Raw genomic sequence first — 17361 nt, forward strand, 5'->3', positions numbered from 1 at the left:
TGCAAGTAGTCCTTCCAAAAGTTACTTGCTCGAAACTCTCATACTGCTGCAAGACTTGTTCACCACTCAGCGGCACTGGAGCCTCCCTGTATTCAACTTTGATATTGAAGTTGACCTTGTTCCTTCGCCACCTGTGCTCTGATGGCAAAAAACGGCGATGCCTCATGTAGCAATGCTTCGATCCAAATTTTAACCACAAGTAATCAGTATCCTTATGGCAATAAGGGCAAGCAAACTTCCCTTTTGTGCTCTATCCAGATAGCATCGCGTAGGCGGGAAAATCATTTACTGTCCAGAGTAGAACTGCACACAGTGTAAAATTCTTCTTCACCTTTGCATCCCATGTTTCTACTCCTTTCTCCCAGAGCTCTTTGAGCTCATCGATCAGAGGCTGCAAATACACATCAATGTTATTTCCTAGAGATTTAGGCCTAGGAATCAGCATTGACATCATCCAATGCGATTGTTTCAAGCACAACCAAGGGGGCAGGTTATAAGGAATTAGGATAACCGGCCATGTTGTATAAGTCACGTTCAACATCCCAAATGGATTGAAGCCATCTGATGCAAGTCCCAGCCTTACATTATGTGGGTCAAAAGAAAAGTGTGGATACGTGTCATCTACGTGCTTCCAAGCCAAAGAATCGGCTGGGTGCCGCACTTTACCATCTTTAACCAATTCTTCTGCGTGCCATATATGCCGATGTCGTGTCATTCATATATAATCTTTGCAGCCGGAAAATAAGTGGAAAATACCTAAGAAGTTTACGAAGAACCTTCTTCTTTTTAACTCCACCATCTTCCACATCATCAGTCCCCTCAGAGTTTGTATGTTCCCACCTACTCTCCTCACATATTGGACATTTGTCCAACTTCTCTATATCCCCACAAAATAACACGCAATCATTGAAACAGGCATGAACCTTTTTGTAACTGAGGCTAAGGTCTCGAACTACCTTTCGAATTTTATCCATAGTATTTGGGACACAATGTCCTTTGGGAAGCACAAGGCAGATCAAGTGAAGTTTTTGCTCCATTGCACTATTGCTTATACCGCACATGCACTTAATCTGAAATAGCCTAACAATGAAGGATACTTGGCTAGCCTCCTTGAATCCGGGGTACAATTCCTTCCGGCCTTCTTCCATTAACTTGAAATTTTTCTTTGCCGCAACATTTGGCTCATCTTCATTTATTTCTCCATGGCAAGTACCACTAATCAGTGAGCTAAGCAAATTCTTGACAGAACCTTCATCACCACCTTCACTGATATTGCAAGCATCGTCATCCATAGGTTCAGCAGCACGAACTGCAGTTTTGCTTTTTATGAAATCATTACCCAACCCTCTATGAAACACATGTTCTTCAACTTCTTCTCTGGACATGTATGCCATGCCTCGACACATGCAACATGGACATGCTGCAGTCTCTCCTTCATATGTTCCTTCAAAGGTATGTTTAATGAATTTCTCAAACCCAACATGCCAAGCAGGATGTGCGTTAGGCAAAAGCATCCAACTATAATCTTCTTGTGACATATTGCAAAATCCAGGGAAGCAAGTAACCTTTGCAAATAAAAGTGTGCTATAGTAAGTATTAATCAAAACAATAAAACATGGGAATATACATAAATAAGTATGAAAGATTATGCACATTTCATGGTGGATATATACCTTCAACTGAGGGATCCAGATATGAGATCGATCCTTCAAGCAGGAGCACTGGAGATTCGTCGGCACGTCGATCAATTTCCTCGCCGGCCCTAGGTGCCCTAGCATTGCCTTCGGGGATAGGGGTCTTGATTCTTCAAGCAGGGAGCACTGGAGATTCGTCAGCTCATCGGGGATCGTAGAATACCAGGGGTCTTGCCGCCGTACGTGTTGCGTAGTCTCATCACAGTTTTGTGTGGGCCTCAGAGTTTTCTGTGGGCCAATTCTTTTTGGTCGTTGCTATAGCCTAGCCTAGTTGCAATGATTCCTTATTTTGTTGCTATATCTAATCCATGCTGCAACGACCCATAGGTTCGTTGCCATATCTCTTATCCGCGATGCAACGGCCATTAAATCATTGCAATACAATAACCACATTGCAACGCCTCTGGTTTGCGTCGCAATATCCAAGCTTCCATTCCCAACAACCTGGTATGCGTCACGACATCTATGCTTCCATTTGCAATGACTCAATTTTGTGTTGCCATAACAAGGATCTATTGCAATAGTAGAGAATAGTAATAGCAACGGTTCATTTTTGTTGTGACAACATCATGAATAGCAACCAATCCAAGATACGTTGCATTAGCCTCACCCTACATGCAACACATTGTCTTCCATTGGGAATACCCCAGCTTGTTGCAACGATCCAAAACGTGCATTGTGATATCGCCTACTTATCGCAACCAACAAAATTTTAATCGGGACACTAAGATTTTGGTTGCAGAAAGTCACCCTAACACAACCAAAGTCACCTGTCGTTGCGCTAAACGTACTTATCGCAACAAAATTATGGGTGTCGCAATAAAAACTGGTCGCATTAGCCAGTTTTTCTGGTAGTGATACTGTCGTAACTTTACAATCCTCTAATCCAAAATCCTTAATCCTAATCCTAACCCACCTGGTGGAGAAGGGTAAGATGCAAGAAAAGGATGAGCTTTGTACTGAAAGAATCAGAAAATGCTGCAAGCAGCATGAAGACAATAATTATGAGAATATCTCATCCTTTATAGTAGTCTATAGCTGTGTAGAAGTAGGAAGGAATCAGAAAATGCAGCAAGCAGCACCAAACCGGAATGTTTTTCTCTGAGTGTTTTCTTGGGCTATCTTTGAGGCCTTCTTGGATATCATTATTTGATTAAAACTATTAATTTTGCATATGCAATCTTTCTTCTAATATATATTATTTGGTTATTAGTTTCTTCACCGATGTAGAATTACAATGTTTACTTGCTACAAGGGAGTTATCTTTACGGAAAAAGCTACAGCTAGGAATGAATGTATCTGCATTTTGCTTTCATGCTATACCTTTGCATGACATATTATTTATAAGTGCTAACATATTATATTTAAGGCTGGGAGTTCTACTTCACATGCATTATGCACATGCTCGTTCAAAACTTTTGTACTGGTGAAAATACCAAACCTTTCTTTGCTGAAGATCTTCTGGAAAATATATCCAAATCTGGAGGTGATTTTACATCTGCTGGTCTTGGTGTTCATCATGATGCATTGGAGTTTTTAATGTAACTAATCTTCACAGTCTATCATATTGTTTTAATTATTTTCAATGTATTTCTGTAACATACACTTTGTACATGTCGGAAACTAATAGACAAATGAGCTCGGACGCGAAGCATGGAAATATCAATTACATGTTTAATTATCAAAACTCAATTAGGTTTCCTTTATTTAACCTCTTGCTTTCCACCTTTGCATGTAATTATCGGTAATCATCATTTTACATTGCAAGTCTACTTATACTTAGTGTGAAATACCCACATTTGTATAGTAGCGAACACCAAATGTTGAGAAAGTGGTGTTCCTAACCTTGACACTGATTTACAAGAAGCGGTACCAAAGTAGTGTAGTACCATTTCTTCTGCAGACTCTATACCTACACTACACCGAGGAGACCTTCACCTAGACACCAACTCTATACAAGACAACTGAATTCTTTATTCACTATAATTTAGTACAACACAAGACTATTGCACTCTTTATCTGGTTACTATATCATGACACAACTACACCATGTCACCTCCTACTTGAGATCTCTTATACCATGGTATAGTAAGATGGAAGGGAGCACCTCTATTTGTAAGTGCTCATGGGTGTTGTGGTGTTGCCATGTGGTAACTCCATACTCTTCTTTACAAAATATCTAACTCAAGAAATTTACTCATCCTTATCTAACTATGCAAAATATCTAAATCTAGATAATCTTATCTTACAATGAAGCATGTATTGTATTCACGGGTATGGGTTTGGGCAAGCAAAACTAGCGGGTTTAGATCTGTTGCCATCCCTAACTACAACCTCTGAAATACAGCCAAAATCAGTGGGCGAATCGCCACCACTGCTCCTGGCCGTGACTCCCCTCCATGCGCGCCCATATCATGCGGCCACCACATCCCTCCTACGTCCTGATTATGTGCTCCCATCGCTGAACCATGGAGCCCTGTTGTCACCTCCGCCGCTTCAACCTGCCCTGACCGACGCTGTCACGGAGTGCCCTCACCCTCAACTGGTGTGACTCCACCCTGGGGCTCTCCGCGCTCATGCGGGCCTCCTACACGCTCCACTGCCGTGGTGCCACCTCGGCGCCGATGCCTATGGCTACCACCCCATCCACATCCTCTTCGTCTGCATCCCCTTCGTTCCCAAGCCCGCCTCGCTGCACCCGATGCTCCTGGCCTGGGTCGACCCAGCGGCGTCCGCAGCGCCGCCGCAGGAGCTCGGCACCCTAGACACCACCATGCGGGTCCACCCGGGCCCCTTCACTAAGTGCGTGGTGAGTGGTGCGATGGTGTGGTGGACGCCGATACCGTGGTGCTCACGCTCTGCCCGTATGTAAGGATCACCGGGGTGTCCGTCCCTAGAGGGGGAGGGGTGAATAGGGTCGCTAATCGCTTTCTAACCTAGGGCTCAATCTATTTGCATAAGATAAACCTAACACATCCTACACATGCTAGTTATGACTAAGGTTTATCTATGCTACTCTCTACTTACCCATAAAAGACTTGCAACCTAAAGCCAATCCTAATCAAACTAACTAGGAAAGTAAAGGCACGCAAGATAGAGTAAATGCGGAAACGTAATACGGTAAGTAAAGAGATGAGGGAGAGAATATGCAAACTCCTGTGAAGACACCAAGACACACGATTTAACGTGGTTCGGTTAGGACACCAAGTCCCTCCCTTCGTCCACGGTCACTTGTCAAACAAGAACAAGTGTGATGCCAAGTCTCTTCGCTTGATCACCGTCTTGCGTTCGCCACCAAGGCTTCCGGCAAGCAAAGGCTAAGTGGCGCCAAGTCACCAAGACAAGGCCACCGCCACCGTCTCTCTCAAAGCGTCACCAACGGCACCATCTTCACTATTGGAGCTTCTCACCAAGAGGGGTCTCCTTCCCCGCACAAAGTGTTGTTGCCTCTCCACACCAAGTCGGAGGGTCACACGACGAGTACACGATTGCTTGCCGCAGCAAGACTTTACTCAAGGGAGCTCTCGCAAGAACTAATCCCTATACAAGTGCACAAAGCACTCTCTCAAAGCTTCTCACAAGCTTGATATGACACTAAGCTTTGCTAGGATGGTTGGAGATGTTAGTTTGGTTGGGCAACACTTACTTCAACTTTTCTGGCGTCCAACCATATGCAGCAACCAGCCTTGGGGGGTATATATAGCCCAAACACCCCAAAAGAGCCGTTTGAAAAGTGGCTGACAAAAAGTGCTATCACCTGTTAAACCGATGATCCACTTTGTGTCATCACCTTTGATCCACTTTGTGTCATCACCGGTTTAAACGGTGAGCACCTTTTTCCAACTGGCCGTTATACTTCAACGGCTACCTTAATCAACCGATGTAATCAACCGGTGCATGTATCTTCATCGCCGGTTTAACCGGTGCATGTAACTGTCCCAGAGTTCCCGAAAACCAACTCTCTGGACAACTACACCGAAGTAATTGACCGGTGTATCATCGGTTCAACCGATGTATGCATTTCCGTTGGTCTTCTTCTGCCGTTGCACCGACGTATTCAATATCTTCATCGTCGGTTCAACCGACACAAAACCCTAGCCTCAGCTTCTGGGTTCATTGCACCGGTGAGTACAATTTGCTCATCATCGGTTTAACCGGTGATAGCAAAATGCCTCTGTCTTGTTTGTTTTGACTTGATTTCTTCACGGTCCCTTGAGCTATGGTCTCATGCCATATTTCACCGTAGGGGCGGCCCTTCGGGCCTAGCTACGCCTATCTTCTCTTTGTCATCACTTGAACCTAAAAGCCTAAGAATGGTCATCTTAACAATCATATTAGTCCAAGTGTTGTGTTGTCTATATCAATCACCAAAACATTATATTGAAATATGGCATGAGAGGCCATTTTCACTACATCGTGGTGTGCGGCCAGCTGGCGGCAGAGGCATGCAGGAGCCCTGTGGCGGAGCGCGCAGACAGCCGCGCTCAAATCATGCCACTATTATTTGTTCATCCTCTGCTCCCTCCCCACGAGCATGCGAAGCAGAGCAAGCAAACAAGATGCAACTTTTCTTTTCAATTTCTGCCAAGAACCGCTTGTGGGGGAAGCAAATCGGTAAGGAATTTATTTAGATTGCGAGATTTAAGCAAGACAGGAGCCTACCAGGTGGGTTCTTTGATGGAGGTCTACTTGTCGTCGTTCCACCGTCGGAGCGGGCTCTCGGGGCATCGTGCTGCCTGCGCCGCCGCCTCAGTCATTGAGGGCATTGTTGGTGGCCCCATCTAGTGCTGATTGAAGTTTATGGCGGCCGCTAGGAATGGAGGGACGGCCAGAGGGGCTGCGCCACCGGAGGCTGCGCTTTTGGTTCCCGCCCCACAGCTCTCCAGCACGGCCTCGACAACGAATCCCAGGTGGTGCGGCTGCTGGTGGTGCTGATGCGGAGGAGGAACAACCTCGTGACGAGAAATTAGTGGAAAACGTGATAGAATGCTAGTTTAGAGTAACATGGATTCTTCCGGTGCTATTTTACGAAATAGAGGTCTTTCAATGGTACTTTGAAGAAATGATGTTCTTTTAGTGCTATAGAACCAAATTTTCCTAGCAATAATAAGAAGCTTAACTTGTTAGGCTGTCCTTGAGGAACAGAGAAAAACGTCCAGTAACCTTAATTTGCTGCGCGAACACTTTGATCAGAATGGTGTTCCTCTCTCACATGCGTCTTATGCTATGTGTACGCACACTACATGACTCGCCATCTCATGCCCATGATCTTTGATTATCAGTTTAGACTAAATCCGGCCCGGCCTGGTGAGTCAGGCATGCATTCCATTCAGTCTTCCTTATAATGGTCTCAAGCACGTAGGATCATTTCCCTTGAACAAAATGCCGCAGGAAGAAGCGGACCATATCAACAAGACATCCTCTTCGCGATCCTCTACTTATGCCGCTACAAGGATGCTGTGCGAACCGCCTCAGTTTCAAGGAGGTGGGAGCGCCTCATCGCCCAGCTCCCGAACCTGACCTTGTGCATGTCCTTGCAAGGGCGCCTGATACCCATCGGCTGGCTGAGCGCGCGAGCGGCCCATGGAGTGCCGGTACACCGACTAGTTCATCGTACTCGCCAATGCGGCGAAGCTGATGGTCCACCTCCAGTACGACAAGGCGCCTGATGATGGTGGCGATGAGGACGCCGGCAACTGGTTCCTCGAGCTGCCCCCGGCGGCGACCGAGCTGCATATTGTTAACGCCTTTTACGGATCAACACACGAACGTGCTAGCTCGCGCGGCGCGAGGAGGGGCTCGATGCATCTCCTCTTGCGTGGAGCGGTCAGACCGGTCTAAGGGACCGGTCGCCGATGTGAATCGGCGACCGCAAACAAACGCTCGCTCGGGAGGGACCCCATTAGGGCAGGCGAACGTAGGGTTGTTCTAGTATCGGCAGGCTACCTAGAACGCCTTCAAACGCCGTGGAGACGAAGGAAGAACAGCAGATGAGGGTTGGAAAAGCTAGGGTTTGGAGAAAAGATAAAGACGATAAAAAGTAGTAATTGTATTGTGTTTAGATCGATTGGATGTCCTCATCCGGCCGTGACCCTTTATATTTATAGGGTGGGATGGACTTATCCTGTAAGGAATTCTTTTACAGATCTAAATCTATTAAAAACTCTAATTACAGTCAGACTCCTCCTGGACCGGTCAGACCCACCGGTCAGACCGGTCGATCCCCTGCTGGGCAGGCTACAGCACCAGACCGGTCAGACCGCTTGGTCAGACCGGTTGATGTCAATTTTGGCTGTCAACATATCTCTCCTGTTTTTTGGTGAAGTTTGCTTGCCAAATAATATTCTTCTGAGCCAAAAATATCTAAGAGCGATGTGAAAGGATCACCGGGGTGTCCGACCCTAGAGGGGGAGGGAGTGAATAGGGTCGCTAATCGCTTTCTATCCTAGGGCTCAATCTATTTGCATGAGATAAACCTATAGTCAATCCTAATCAAACTAACTAGGAAAGTAAAGACACGCAAGATAGAGTAAATGCGGAAACGTAATACGGTAAGTAAAGAGGTAAGGGAGAGAATATGCAAACTCCCGTGAAGACACCAAGACACACGATTTAACGTGGTTCGGTTAGGACACCAAGTCCCTCCCTACGTCCACGGCCACTTGTCCAACACGAACAAGTGTGATGCTGAGTCTCTCCACTTGATCACCGTCTTGCGTTCGCCACCAAGGCTCCCGGCAAGCAAAGGCTAAGTGACCCCAAGTCACCAAGACAAGGCCACCGCCACCGTCTCTCTCGAAGCGTCACCCACGACACCGTCTTCACTATCGGAGTTTCTCACCAAGAGGGGTCTCCTTCCCCGCACAAAGTGTCGTTGCCTCTCCACACCAAGTCCGAGGGTCACACGACAAGTACACAAGATGCTTGCCGCAGCAAGACTTTCACTCAAGCTAGTTCTCTCAAGAACTAAGCCTAATCAAGCACTAAGCACTCTCACAAGTGTGCTTAAGCCTATATGATGTACAATGAAGTTCTATGGTGGTTGGAGGTGTTCTTCATGTATAGTAGGCTTCAGCAACTCCAGCACTCCCAAATGACCCGGTCTTGGGGGTATATATAGGCAGCACAAGCAAATATAGCCATTGGAGAAAAGCTGCCAAAAAAAATACTTAACGCCGGTTAATCCGACGCACCTCCAATAGCCATCGTCGGTTCAACCGGTGATACTAAACTGCCCGCCTAAAAAACTAGCCGTTACGTGTATGGGCAATCAACCGATGTTGCGTCAGTTTAACCGGTGAGTGTAGTTGTCCTGTGAACTCTGAAAAAACAACTCTCTGGACAACTGCACCGACGTTCACCAAGACCCAATTGCTAGCAACAACCGGACTTTGTGATGAAGCATGGTATGAATATATAGAAGGATATAGAATATAGTATGATTGCATATGCATCCTACTATAATCCATAGGCATATAGAAGTAAAGATACCAGCAATACCATGGAGCAATCGGTCCACTAGACGAAGCATAATTACCTTGACTCGATTGCTCTTGATGTTTCAACAATGATTCCGTATCCTTGACTTTGCTTGGTCGCCCCTTTTGTCTTTGGGCAATCCCCTCCTCATATTTGGCCAAGAGTTCCTTAAAACTCGGTCATGTCTTGCTTCTGGAGGAATTCCCAGATTTACTGGGTGCACCGGTCAGACCGGTCACACCGATCGAACCGGTCTGACCACCGCTATGTCGACTTGATGTCGGTCTTCTTCTTGTCTTGCCCCCCGAGTGTTTTTGTGGCTTGAGGGGTCTTCTGTGTCAGCTTCTTTTCATGTCTTTCATCACCAATGAATAAATTCTTCGCCTTCGTTGATTCGGCTTGACTTGGCCGAATTAGAACTTTAGGATTATTCAATTCCAACATATGCATTGGGAAAGGATTCTGATCAACCTGCATAGTTGGAATAACCAATCGTTCTTCATTAATGGCCGATTGAATTTGCCTACGCAATACGTTACAATCATTAGTAGCATGTGAGAAGGTATTATGAAATTTGCAATATGCTCGCCGCTTCAACTCTTCAAGCGGCAGTACAATATGTGACATCTTAATGTATCCAATCCTATATAACTCGTCAAATATTCTTTCGCACTTGGATATATCAAAAGTAAATTTTTCGTCTTGTCGATTTTTCTGAATCGGCTTAAGAGCAGAACAAGTAAATTGTTTGGCTTGAGATGTCCAAACAAACTCAGCAGCATATACATCATTAGACTCATCGTCTGAATTGCAATCTAAAGCATGCACACTAGAACGACGATGTCTATGAGACTCTTGAGACACTTTACTTCGGCTTTCTATGGCCAAAGCTCTCTAATGCACCTAAGTAACAGTAAAGAAAACATATCCCTCTAATATTTCTTTACTATGAGAACGCAAGCCATTAAAAGCCAAATCAACTAATTTTTTTTTCTGCAATATTCACACTGAAGCATCGGTTTTTTGTATCGCAGAATCGTCTTATATAACCATTGACGGATTCATCACGCGACTGTCTAACCGATGTCAAGTGAGATAATTTAAGCTCATCATGCCCACAGAAAAAGTGCTCATGGAACATCAGCTCTAATTGTTCCCATGAGCCAATGGTTACGTGGCAAAAAAGAAAACCATGAGAAAGCGGTTTTAGTTAAAGATAAAAAAACAAACACACTTTCAATTCGTTTATCAAACCAGCTTCTCCTAATTGGGTAAGATACTGAATAATGTGCACAAAAGTACTCCTAGTAGCTTCCAAACTGAATTTTATAAATTCAGAGAACCTAAAACCAGCAGGATATGCTACCGAATCAAACGAATTAGGATACGACTTTTGGCATGTGCGAGTTTTGCTTCTAAGATCCACCCCAAAGCTTTCTCTAAGAAGATTAGCCAAATCATTCTTATAATCAGCAAGCATTTTATCAAAACTACTCGAAGAATTTGGCTGTGTGGATGAAGACACTTCGCGCTGGTTTGAAATAATGTGACCAGATGGACCGGTCGGACCGGTCGGCGCGATCAGTTTGATCGGCTAAGGGGAACCAGTCTGACCGGAGTAGAAAGCCGGTCCGACCGGTCTCTGCCGGTTTTGCCAACTCTCCATGTATTGGTCGAACATCTCATTAGAGATAGGACCGATATGTGGCATAGAGCTCCTGGGAGGTACGGATGGTATGTAAGCAACAAGTTCGTTTGTTCGTCTAATGTTGGCTAAACCAAGGATACTCATAATGGAATCAGTGTATGTGGGTGTCACAGTTTGACTACTGAAATAATTCATCAGCATCCCATATTGAGATTGACTCATATTGAGATTGACTCATAGGAGATGCCGCCGATGGCTGAGGAACATAAAATTCAGAAGTAGCAACAGTAGAAACAGATGGAGATTCATCGGCTATTTCTGGTTTTTTACCAGTCAATTCTCTATCTTTAAAGCTAAGCCAATTATCTCAATGAACATCACGCTCAGCTAGCAATATCTGAATTTGTTCCATAGTAACACCAGAAGATGAAGCGGTTGCAGCAGGTGTTACCTCAGTAGATGCATCCGTGGAGGTAGAAGCGAAGTCGATCTCCTTGATCTTGGTGACTTTGCCGCATCGATCGACCTTGGTGCTTGCAAGCGCCGCTTGTAAATCTTCTTCGTCGCACTTCTTCTTGCGCTCCTCCAACACTAGACGGACATCCTCAGGAAGATGCTCGTATGTCGCAGGGATGATGTTGTCCTTTTCGATCTCGGTAGTAGAGCCCATCTTCTTCGGGGTAGATTAGATCGGTTTTATCAATCAAGATCTTTCTTCCCCAGCGGAGTCGCCAAAAATATGTTGACGCCTTTTACAGATCAACACACGTAACGCGCTAGGTCGCGCGGCACGAGGAGGGGCTCGATGCAGCTCCTCCTACGTGCAGCGGTCAGACTGGTCTAAGGGACCGGTCGTCGAGGTGAATCGGCGACGGCTGACGAACGCTCGTCCGGGAGGGACTCAGTCAGGGAAGGCGCGCGTAGGGTTGTTCTAGGATCGGCAGGCCACCTAGAACGCCTTCAAACGTCGCGGAGACGAAGGAAGAGCAGCAGATGGGTTGGAAAAGTTAGCGTTTGGAGAAAAGATAAAGACGATAAAAAGTAGTAATTGTATTGTGTTTTGATCGATTGGATGTCTTCAATCGACCGTGACCTTTTATATTTATAGGGTGGGATGGACTTATCCCGCAAAGAATTTTTTTACAGATCTAAATCTATTAAAAACTCTAATTACAATCAGACTCCTCCTAGACCGGTGAGACCCACCGGTCAGACCGGTCAATCTCCTGCCGGGCAGACTACAGCACCAGACTGATCAGACCGATTGATGTCAATTTTAGCTATCAACACATATGTGCTGCCCTACACAGGTACGCGGTGAGGCCGCCACACATCCACGGCACGAGCGCCACCACCCTGCAGTCCCTGAAGCTGCAGGGGTTGACGGTGCTGCGCCAGGACTTCCTCCTCGCCGCGTTGCCATCGCTGGAGGACCTCTTCATCGGCGACTGCACGCTCCCCGCCAGCATCGCCATCACATCCGACGCCATGCCTCGCCTCAGGCACCTCGATATCGTCGACGTCAGCGTGATGATGAGAGATACCAAGGCCGGAATCAGCGTGCTCGCCGACGAGCTGAGGATGCTCCGCATGTCGTGCCACGGGTACAGCTCCACGGAGTCGCCGTCCGACCCCAAGTGGTTCCTGCTAGGCCTAGGCTCGCGCTTCCGCGCCAGCCTCACCTCGTACGCGTCCTTCCGCCTCCGCGCGCAGAGGCTGTGGGTGTTCGACTGGCGGTGCTGCTACACCGACGAGGTGCGCGTCGAGAGTGTGGGGCGCCTGTCGGACGTCACGGACTCACGGTCGAGGTCGCCGACAGGTGGATGACGAGGACGGCTCACAAGGAGACCTGGTTTGTTTTCAAGGAATACCGTGACGACAAGCTTATGTGGGACATCCTTCAGGACCTCATGCGCGTACTCAAGCCACGAAGTTGGGGAGATGTACAGAGGTATGTATGATTGAATAAGTTTTCAACTGCTGAACCAAAATCACAAATTAAATGCGCCACACAAGCACGCGGGCGTGCATATATATAAAGTACTACTACAATATATAACAAATCCAGCAGTCACGAAAATTGACTTCTTGCTCTTGGCAAGAAAAGAAAAGAAATAATAACATGCTAATTCTTGTTACGAGCAAAATAAGTTTATTAAGTGCCTTGATAAAACATTTCTTGCCTTTATTTTCCAGAAAATGCATGCAACGTGGTGCTAAGTGGCTGTGCTTTCAGATCACAAGTCGCCCACAGTAGTTCGTTACTGAATGAGCTCAAGTTCTCTGAGTGCTACCTGCACAAGTGCTGCAAATTAAGTAGAAGATGCTTTACTTTCCTGGATAATTTCTGTAAATTTGGCCCAAAACTGCAGAGCTTTGATATTCTTTCCTTTTTTCGAATATATACGCTGAAGGCCAAAAGGGCTGCTTATGTTTATAGAAAAGGATGTCCACCATTTCTGCACAAAAGATACACCAGACTATATGACATCAATAGGGTTTTCAGAGAATGTCTTTCAATTGACATCTTATTTCGTGTTCTCAAGATTGACCAAGCAATCCCTGCAAAAAGGAAGAGGCACAGCCTCAAGTTAGTTTTAAGCATGCCCGTGAGCTTGCCCCCAAAGCAGCTCTTCCCAAAAACTGGGCATATCGTCTCCAAACACCTCTCTGAGACAGGCCCACACGAATATAGCCAGAGAGCAGTTGAATCTTGATAGAAAAGGATGTTGCAACATGAACAATTTCTATAGAAAATTGACCGCGAAGAGCAGGAGCGTCCGTCCGGATCATCACCCGTTACTAAGCATATCCAGAGGGAACCTTGACCCAACCTGATGCCAGAGCGTTGCTGCCTCTTCCGATTCTGGCCGAGATTTGCGAAGCTATTCTTCCAAAATTGTGGCAACCTGCGCTATCACGCACAATGATGAAAGAAAACAAGTATTTTAATAAAGAAAAGATATTCATGATATCACACAATATCAATTCAGAAATTCAAAAGGACAACGAAAACTAGACATAGCTGAAAAACTTTACCTAGATATCCGATTACATGTAGCAATGCATTGAACTCATGCATGGCCATGCAACTCTTGTATTTAGTTTAATATACATGGCATGCAAAAGGAGAAGAACAGTTGATATTCAACACATCGAACTCTTAACAAGAGTAATGATTTTAGTCACAAATTTATGACGAAATGCCTCCGCTCGGTGGGCCTACATATTGATATAGGTGTCATTTCGTTTTCAGCTCCTTTAGAAAGAACTTCACATCCTTAATAGTGATGGCGGCGTCAGTATGATCATCGAACCCCTGTAAATATGTTTTCATATATAGCCGCACGAAATAATATTATCAGCAGCAAGGCTTTTTATAGCCGCTCGAAATATATTATCAGCAGCAAGACTCCCTCACATTAGTAACTATCCACTTCGACCATGACCAGAAGTTTAGTGGAGTGTACCCAATGCACTCTATTACCATCAAATTAGAATTGAACGGGCCTGCAGTGACTGGCTCCCCAATGCCTTGAATACCCTCCACAGACCCAAGCAACCGACATCCCTTGCACTGCAGAACACACCATGAAAAAAATAGAAATATTTAATGAGACAAGACATGAGAGTTGCAAATAACTAGATGGAAGGGAGTCCTCAACACTACAACTATGTACACAATTCATCAAGTTTCAGGATCTCATGTCTCCTACACATGCAGATGCATTTCTAGACTTATACTGCTTCCATTCCGAAAAGAATGCAATAAAAAAATAACAGCAGCAAGTCAAAAAATACAGAATCTGCAGTTCATGTGTGTATGGGCCACACGGTGATGATAACAAAAAAAATTTCGTGCAAGAGCTTAGGCTTGTCGGATTTTCCTTCCAAGGGCTATGGTCACTAATAGAAAAATGAGCTTTTGTTGCGCACGTTAGTATAAATGGCATGGTATTTAGTATCGAACTTGCGATACCGGTCGGACGCCCGGTACTAAAGGCGGTTTTAGAAGTCGATCGTCTAGTAGTGGGTTGACACTGGGAGATTTTAATGTCATTATGAATGATGAAGAAAAAATAATAATGGGCTTCTAAATAGAATTATGATGGGCCGTTTCCATCGTTTGATCAATGACTTGCAACAAGATTCAAATGCTTAGTTCAATGGATTGGGAACAGCTATTCCTGTCAAAGTTTTTATCCGCCAACCTACCAAGAGATACCCAAGGTAGTAGATTATTCGGTGGGAGATCGTCGGATATGGAGCTTGAAGGTAAAAGCCAGAAAACAAGATATAGATTTAGATAGGTTTTGACCGCTAGAGTAGCGTAATGCCCTATGTCCTGTTTGGGATATATCCCAGGGGGCGGTTACTAGTAGGATTACAAGGTAGAGTCCTAGTAGGATTATAGAGAAATCCTAATAGGAGTCCGACTTCTCTCCTTGCAGGTACCAAAGGATCTATCTCTGACAAGACCCCGAGCGTTTCGTAGCTAACTGCGGCCTTTCTAGTACTCCTCAAATCCCCACGGAGTAGTTTTACCTCTTTTGGAGTACTTATTCTAGGGAATCTTCAAAGTGCTTCGAGTTTGCTTCGAGTTTGCTACGAGGCTATGATGAGCAAAAATCTTGATAATCTTCATATTTGGAATGCGATATGGAGGACGGTGAAAGTCGCACTCTATGTAGAGTAGCCCCTAAGTCTTAGGTTGGAGACACTCAATTAACAATATTATAACTTGTTACATTAATGATATTTGACAAGCACTCTACTCGACTTTTTTTGTTCCAGGAGGCTGATTCAAACTAAATCATACTCGATTAACTAATTTAAATATAGATGACATGCCAAATTGGTCACATTCCACGATATTAACATTTTAAATTATTACATGCATAAATATGTAGGAGTGATCAAATTATTTCTAGAGTTCGAATTGTTATACTATAATGAATTTTAATAAAAATGGATGTATTCTAATTATTATCACAGTTCGAGTTTAGTTCTCAAACTAGACTAGAAATAAATAAGATCCAACTCCAATAGCGTACCAATAGATAGATTATATGTTTAGACAAAATTTGCAACTGATTATATATTTTTTATCAATGAAATAAATTAGACTACCAATGGATATATTATATTTCTAAAATATTTTTGAGGCTACTTTAATATTTTTTTAATTTTAAATGAATTAGTTATAATTTTTTAGAGATTAAATTCAATTTGGTATGATAGAACTATCCAAATTTAGTAATTCGACTATCCGGATTATTCAATCGGATATCTGATATTTGACGGATACTAGCATTTTTACATCTGACTCCGATATCTGAAGAAATATATAAATATCTTAAGATAAAATTTAAATTATAATTTGATTCTTCTTTATTGGAAAATATCCGCACCATTTATATTCCTAACCTATGTGTGTGGTGGTGGCGTGGTGCAACTCCGCTTGGCCGTGCGCTCCTTCGTGAGCTGCTGCAGGCCGACAAGAACATTCAGTACCTGGTGTACCAACACCAATCGTATCGCCAAGTGAAATCTCTGAGCAGCCGGCTTCGTCCTTATCCCTTCCACTGCTACAGTGACTGAGGGCGAAAAGGCCGGAGCGCAGGCGACTTCACTTCCGGAGCCAGATTCGCCGGCTCCCCGTCGCCTCCGATGGCCTCCTCGGCCTCGAAGGGGAGGGAGAGCCACGGAACGAGCATCCGGTGTACATATTCCAGCTTTCTAGGTTAGTTCTATGTAGCTTTGGAGTTGTTCTATCCATGCTAAGTTGCTTGGCTGGGCTCTTTTGCCGCTCCTTCTCCAGCGACAGCGCTGGTGGTGCTGATTCCTCTCGAGAAGGGAGCGTAACGTCGTGTCTCCGTTGCGGATCTTGCAGTGATGCTGGAACCGTGATTGTGAGGTACTGCTATCTCTACCTGTACGTGTTTCAGGTGGAGATTTGGACGCCCTCTTTGTTGGGGTGTCTGTGTTCCTGGCTGTGATGGAGAGACAGTGGTTCCGTTGCATCCTTTTGGAATAAACTTCTCCTGGATTTCTCCCTGTCTCGGCGCTGGTTGCTCCATCGTCGCCGGTGAATCTGCGGAGATGTCCTCTGGCTGTGATTTTGGGGATCCGGTTGGGGGTTGCACAGGAGCCCGTTGTTCTTCGTGCCTTCAAATGGTGGTTCAGGCGACGGCGATGGCATGAAGGGTGCTCTGTTTCTGGTGCAAGGTTTGTGGCGGCTGGTGGTCGAATCTGTGTAGCTTCTCCAGTGACCATGGACGAGGTTGCCAGGTCCGGGATTTGAGGTGCACGGGGATGATCCCCGGCCAATGTGCCATAGAGAAGAAAGTCTCGTCTTTGGCGGGGGGGCTTATTCGACTCACAAAGCAGCTGGTCTGCGATGGTGTTTCCTCGGTTCCAGGTGAAGTTCGGCTGGCGTTGCGACGGCGGCGGACTGACATGGACGGAGTTGGGAACCAAGCGCACGAGAACTTTAATGGTCTTAGTTTGTTTTTCATTTTGCTATGAGGTCTGTTGCGC

At 45.2% G+C, this 17361-nt stretch overlaps 1 long non-coding RNA gene and 1 pseudogene across 2 annotated transcripts; one reads left to right on the forward strand and one right to left on the reverse strand.

Moving 5' to 3' along the window:
- The first annotated feature begins 4395 nt into the window (after positions 1-4395).
- LOC120689026 lies at positions 4396-13078 on the forward strand (annotated as a pseudogene).
- A 537-nt stretch (positions 13079-13615) lies between these two features.
- Positions 13616-14365, reverse strand: LOC120692036. 2 transcript variants are annotated; one of them, XR_005682461.1, is made up of 3 exons: positions 14243-14365; positions 13861-14140; positions 13616-13730 (listed from the first exon to the last, which is right to left on the reverse strand). It is a non-coding gene; the product is annotated as an uncharacterized LOC120692036 (long non-coding RNA). The 2 variants fall into 2 exon arrangements; XR_005682462.1 differs by having other exon boundaries at positions 13617-13735.
- Positions 14366-17361: the final 2996 nt, after the last annotated feature.

This window comes from Panicum virgatum, chromosome 9N (genome assembly GCF_016808335.1).
Source record: "Panicum virgatum strain AP13 chromosome 9N, P.virgatum_v5, whole genome shotgun sequence".
Classification (NCBI taxonomy): Eukaryota; Viridiplantae; Streptophyta; class Magnoliopsida; order Poales; family Poaceae; genus Panicum; species Panicum virgatum.